Source organism: Pteropus vampyrus, unplaced genomic scaffold, assembly GCF_000151845.1.
Source record: "Pteropus vampyrus isolate Shadow unplaced genomic scaffold, Pvam_2.0 Scaffold65, whole genome shotgun sequence".
NCBI lineage: Eukaryota > Metazoa > Chordata > Mammalia > Chiroptera > Pteropodidae > Pteropus > Pteropus vampyrus.
In genome coordinates this window covers 4,837,612-4,844,481 of record NW_011888846.1, presented here as the reverse complement: position 1 = coordinate 4,844,481, position 6,870 = coordinate 4,837,612, and the positions used below count along the sequence as shown (strand labels likewise).

The 6,870-nt window shown below is 41.7% G+C and overlaps 2 pseudogenes; both read right to left on the bottom strand.

Moving 5' to 3' along the window:
- Window positions 1-1,042: 1,042 nt before the first annotated feature.
- LOC105292892 lies at window positions 1,043-6,474 on the bottom strand (annotated as a pseudogene).
- Window positions 5,715-5,833, bottom strand: LOC111740557 (annotated as a pseudogene).
- Window positions 6,475-6,870: the final 396 nt, after the last annotated feature.

Below are 6,870 nucleotides of genomic sequence, written 5' to 3'. Positions count from 1 at the left end.
ATCCACGTTCCCACAGGGCAGCAGTTAGCTGGACCTGAGCTGGGACTACCTCTTTGAACGGGATATGATTTCTCCAGTTCTCCAGAGCCTTCCTTCCCTGTGGACTCCCACGTCCTGTGGCTGAGTGTCAATTGCCACTAATTATTGCACATGCACTACTGTTTTGCTAACATCTGGCTATGTTACCTCTCTGAACTCTGTAGGCACATTTGTGACCCCCTAATAGAGTAGGTATGTTCCCTCGTCTACATGAAAGAGATGTCCTTTTACCTCCGCTGTCTTAATCCTCCTTTTTGTAAGGGAATACATTTCCGCTTCTTTAGCATATCTTGTATGGCATAGCTTCTAATGCCATCATTCCTGGACACGCCCTTAATTTGTCTAGACTCTTTTTAAAATGTGGTATCCACATCGAAACACAGTGGTCGAGAGCGAGAACCATGGACTTCTGTTATCCTTTCCAGTTCTTGACTTACAGGTGTTGTCAGAATCCGGTAAACACTGTAAGTTGAGTGGGAAGGGTGGACGTTTTTGGTTTTGTTTGTACAGCAACCTTCTTTCCTCCTGGACGTAGCAAGGGACCTTCTTCTGTGAGACCTGATCTGGGCCATACTCTGCTCCGGGAGTTGCTAACTGCTGATGAGATCTTGGCCACAGAGATTCACCCCTGGGTGGGCGCCAGTTAGAAACCAGGAAAATCAGAGAGTTTTCCTACCGGAGCTTGAAATGTTGGTTTCTGAGATTATAAGGAAATAAATGTGAAGCTAAAGGTGGCTAGCCTCCATGCCTGTTGGAAATGCTGGTCAGAATGAAACCTCCACACTGAAAAGCAGAGACAAGAACCACAGGGAAAAATGCCAGATAGCACCACTGGGCTCCCTGGTGCCAGTCATTTCTAAGGCTGTTCTCTCCACATTTTTTTAAAGCCAGTGTATTCTCTTTCCTTCTTTTCTTCCCTCTCTTCTTCCTCTCTTTCCAGTCTTCTCTCCTTCCATCTTTGCTCCCTTCCCTTTTTTCTTCCTTTTGAACATTTATTGATATATTAAGAAAAAACACAAGGCTTTGTGATTCGCGTCACCGAGGACAGGTGGTGGCAGGACGGGGCAGTGCTTTCTGACAGAGGCCCCTTTGCCCCCTTGCCTGGGACGAGCGGGTTCTGCAGGACCCCGGCGACCGGTCTCTGTGCAGGCGCATCTTAGAGATGCAGTGGTCCCTGCTGAATGGCTTCGACTTGTCACCCTTGCCGCTCTTGGGGACCTCAGTCCGTACCAGCTCCACTCTCTCCAGCACCACGTTGCAGTGCCAGGCAGGGCCTTCCCACGACCCAGGAGCTTCTCGTTGCTGTGAACGCTGATGAGCGCCAGGGTGTCGCTCTTGACCTCCCGTGGGAGCACGGAGCGTGGCCCCGTGTTAACCGCCTCCTGCTTCTGCAGCTCCTCCGGGTCATCTCACTCTTGGGCTTGTGGAGGAGGCTCACGGTTGTGGTGGCTGTGCTCCCAGGTCACCCTTGTCCGTTCCGCGTTGCCTCTGCCTCTGAAGGGAGTCCTCTGCTCATTTAAATGGTCTCTCTCTAGCTGGCAGCCAAGCAAGAAAATCTTACCAAGCACATTGAGTGACTCACAGGCAAGTGACTGCATAAGAGAGCAAGTGACCACCTGGCTGAATGGGAAGCAGGTTCCCACTAGGGCAGGCCAGGAACTGCCTGTCGTTTCTCGTCCCTGGCAATCAGGTCGGGACCACATGTCTTAGAGAAATAATTTTGTACTAAACTGACTTCAACTACGTCTTACGAGTCCTCATATTCAAGGAACAGTAAATGAGTAGTCAATGGTGGTTGAATTTAATTGATTAGAATTTCAGAGGATATAGTTAGTCATGCCATGGCCCCGGAATAGATAATAACTTAATCTTTACATATTTAGGATTCCGCTTCAAACTCATTCTATAGACTGCAAAACTCTGCAAGTCTGTTTATCACTCACGTTTTGAGCTGGCGGTTCTGAGTTAATCCTTGGGCCAGGAGATGTGCATGTAAACAGACCTTAATGTAGAGAAGGGCAGGGTTGTTTTGACTGCCCCGATCGCTGCTTCTGTGGAGCATTTGTGATCCCCCAAATTTGACTTCTAACCCACATCTGGATTCCAGCTGGGGAGGGGACGTAATAGTGGATGGCCCCCTCCCTCATCTCTCTTCCAGACTGCTCCCCTCTCCAGTTCACAGAGACGGGTTCTGAGGCTGAGGAGACCCACTACAAAGAGGAGAAATTGCCTGACACTGGCCTTATCACAGTCCATCCTTTTGAGACAGTTGGCCAACCCATACTTTAATTTATTTGTGGGTAATAACCTTTAGAATCTGTGAGTAGGTTCCTGCCCCTCTCCTAGCTCATGGCAACTGAACGAATGCTTGCAACATTTCCCTGGGCCCGAGTCCGTGACGTGTCTCTCTGTGCGTACGTATGGATGTATTTGGAGAGCATCATGTTCTTTCAATAATAGATGAGAACACCCTGGTCTGGGTTTGAGATGTTTACACCCCTTTGCAATTTAATTAGAAATAAGAATCCTGAGGTAAGTGAGTGTGTGTTTAGATGCACATGGATAAATGTACTTAAGTCAAGGGAAAGGTGGCACTTTTAAATATGTTCACATTTAGAAATGTCTATATGTATGTAGAAAGCTGTGAGGTTTTGTTAACTCAGTAAAAATAGAATAATTTTCGAGATATTCGTTTTTCTTCCAACCCCTCCCCATCAGAAATATTTCATATTTTTTTATTTCCAGATATTTATATTTCAAAAATAAGAAAACCAATGATTTTAGGGACAAACCACATTAAACATAGCATATTTTTATATTCCTAGGGAAAAAACAAAAGCAACTTTAGATCTGAAAGGTTGCAACAAGAAAAAAATTCAATTTCTTGGTGTATTTTATTTTCAAAACCTTTTTTTTAACAAGTTAATTTTTAAAGAAAATCTATACCTATAAATATATATGCACATATACATAACCAAGTGACTGAGTTCACACCTGATTTATCTTTAAATTATCTTATAATAATAGTAATATAATAATAGTAAATTCATGCCTATTTATTTCAAATCTCTTTTGACAAGCAACATGAAGTTAGAAAATTTCTGGCTAAGATTAGAGGTACATTCTGTAGCCATGCGATAAATCAAATATAACCAGTTCTTACTGGAATTAGCCTTTGATAATGACTCCATACCAACTTCCCCTAACCTATGTATACGATAGCATAAATCTAAACCCTGGTTACTTTCAACGTCAGCCATATCAATTGGCTAATGCCTAACATGGCCTTGAGAAATCATCCTGAGGCAGCTCATTGAAAATATTGACTAATATATGCTTTACTTTGTAAGTAGACTGAACAAATTGGCTTTATTTTATGGTATATTAGTACTCAGAAGGCTGCTGGCTTAACATTAATTGGCTATTGTCAACCTTACTCATTTCCAAATGTTAATCTTCATAAAATGTTATATTTTATACATATGACACGTGTTGGTATCTATATGTTATAAAGTTTATAGGAAAGAAATCGACACCTACTCAGGGCAGTGACTCTCAAAGTTAAAAGCACAGAAGTAGCAGCAACAAAGCAAATTCTCGGAGTTGATAGAAAAGTCTTTTCTCACAGTTTTATCATCTCTTACAAGTTAGTTTTAATGTGGATTCTAACAAATATCTGTTCTTTTAGTTATCTCCCTTAAAAATTTGTTTCTTTTCTTCTGTATGGTAAATGCAAACAAACAAGGAATGACAGGTCTTCGTAAGACGGTCTTATTGCTGCGACATTCTTTTCTGCGAAGGTGCCCTGTCCCCCTCTGTTCTCATCTCCGTTCTTGGGGCTACTCCTCTCCAAACCCCTAAATGACATCCTCATCTCTGTCCAAATAGATGAAACACAAATCTATGGGAACTTAAAATGGGTGAGCAAACAAGCTAATAATGAACGATTGTACCCCTCGGCATTTTGTGAAACCTTTTCTTTCTTGCTAAAGTGATTTTCCAGTCAGAGGTGGGGAACCTTCCCCGAGGTCACGTCTGCACAAATGGTTGTAAAAGAGCCCAGAGACTCCCTTTCATTCTCTGTAATAGTCAGAGAAGAGTGATTGCTTCCTTGACTTTGTGGCCCTGATCCTTCCTTAAGTGGTTGAGTAAACAACAACAGGTCCCCAGAGAAGAGCTTTCTAATGGCTTTCCTGTGGTCCATTGCCCCTGGGATGCTCACCATCTCAGCAGGTCACCATGATGATGCCACACTCTTCGGTCTCCCTCTGAACCTTTTGTGATAGTTACACCGACATCTCATTTATAAAATTAATGCACTGTGGTTCAGCTTCACAATTGCTAATAAAAGACAGTCTTTTGTGCAATAAATAAGTGAAAAAGTGATGAACATAGACCCGCATATAGAATAACTTCTGGTGCAAGTTCTCTGTTAAGTCTGGATGTAGCTGTTTTTGAAAATAAGCAGGACTAACACTTATTGTTAAAAGTAGGGATGATCATTAAGCAATAAAAAAATAACTGCACGTTTTTATTTTCTACTTTTCTCCAAACATCCGATTCAAATATGGGAGCTGTCTGTGATCATCCTCTGAGAAGTCTAACCGTTTATTTGAGGGCATTAGAATAAAGTGGTGATGCCTCAGAAAAGGTTCTTGCCCATATTTCTTTAAAGTTAAATGATATTAGTGAAAGTTCATGTCCGGCATTTGATGTGATACAAGTGTCACGTAGCTATGAGGATGGAGAGGAATTTACTTGTATTCTCAGCCAGTCTTTTGTACTTATTTACTCTTTCCTTCAAATGGTTAATACGATTGATAGGATCAATTACTTTTTTAATTAAAATTTTTTTCAATTACAGTTGACATTCAATATTCAATAATATTAGTTTCGGGCGTACAACATAGTGGTTAGACATCTATATAATTTACAAAGCGATCGCCCCGATAAGTCTAGTACCGCCCTGACACCATACGTAGTTATTACAACATTATCGACTACATTCCCTATGCTGCCCTTTCCATCTTCATGACTGTTTCGTAACTGCCAATTTGTACTTCTCAATCCCTTCCCCGTTTTCACCCAGCCCATCAACCACCCTCCCATCTGGCGACCATCAGTTCGTTCTCTGTGTCTGTGACTTTGTTTCTGTTATGTTTGTTCATTTTGTTTTTTAGATTCCACATATAAGTTTAATCATATGATATTTGTCTTTCTCTGTCTGACTTATTTTACTTAGCATAATACCCCCTAGGTCCATCCATGTTGTTGCAAATGAGAGGATTTTAATTCTTTTTATGGTCGAGTAATATTCCATTGCATATAGGTACCATATCTTCTTTATCTAGTCATCTTTCGATGGACACTTCCACAGGTTGCTTCCATATCTTGGCTATTGTAAATGATGCTACAGCGAACACAGGGATATGTATATCTTTTTGAATTTTTAAAAAGAGAACTACCGTATGACCCAGCAATCCCACTTCTGGGTATTTATTTGAAGAAATACAAAACACTAATTTGAAAAGATATGAGCAATTATTGATCAGTTTTCTCCTGGAAATTTCTTTTCTTTTCTTTTTTAAAAATATTTTTAGGCGAGGCAACCTTTGTTTGACCTCACAGATTGCAAGGACCTTGTCAGCTTACAATCCTTTATTTTTTACTTTTTACGCCTACAGCACCTGGTCTTCCTAGGTGGTCTCCCATCCAAGTACTAACCAGGCCCGACCCTGCTTAGCTTCCAAGGTTAGATGGGATTGGCCTTGTTCAGGGTGGCACGGCTGTAGACTAGAAATTTATTTTGTTAAGTTATGCTAAAAGAGGTTTTGTGTATTAATTTTACTAGTCTTCTCCACCCTCAATGAAATAGACATTGCATCTGGTCAGTTTTTAAAGTAAAAAGAAAAATCCCCAGTAAGTGGCAACAACGCGTTCTCGCCGTGTAAAAGGTCGGTGAATCCTGTGGAAGGCTTGTGCATGGCATGAGCGATTAAGTTGCTTTTATTCCAAACAACTTATTTCACATCCATTTGAAACACGACCCATGCTTGGATCTTCCGAAGATAACTGGGTGGCTTGATTGTCAAGAGGACTTCTGACGTTCAGTGGCTTTGAGAGGACGTGGTGCAACATGATCAGGCGTCTGCAGAGTCTGTGTGTCAGGTGTCCTTTCCAGGCTAGTCAGTGAAACTGGCTTATGTCCTGAGTATGAGACCCCAGTGATCTGTAGAGATAAACACTGGGGAATAAACATATCATATTAGTTGACTATTGCTGCTATAACAAATGGCCTCAAACTTAGTAGCTTAAAGCAACACAAATGTATTATCTTACAGTTCCGTAGGTCAGAAGTTTGACTCGGGTCTCATGGGCTAAAATCAAGGTGCAAGTAGGATGTGTTCCTTCTGGAGGGTCTAGAGGAGAATCCATGTCCTTGCCCTTTCCAGCTTCTAGAAGCTGCCTGCATTCCTTGGCTTATAGTCCTCTTCCAACTTCAGAGCCAGCAGCGGCCAGTCATGTCTCTCTCTCATCATACCGCATCACTCCGATACTAAGTTTTCTCCCCCGCACCCTCCTGCCACACTTCTGCTCTTGAAGAAGACTCTTTGACTGCCTTGGGCCACCTGAATAATCCAAGGTACTGTCTTTACTTTAAGGTCAGTTGATCAGCAGCCCTTAATTCCATTCACAGTGTTAACATAATTTAACATAATCTGTTTTTATAATTTTTCACATAACATAACATGTTTACACATCCAAGGACTAGAAGACAGGCATCTTTGGGTGGCCATCCTTCTGTCTCCCACATGAATATCTAGAGAAAAA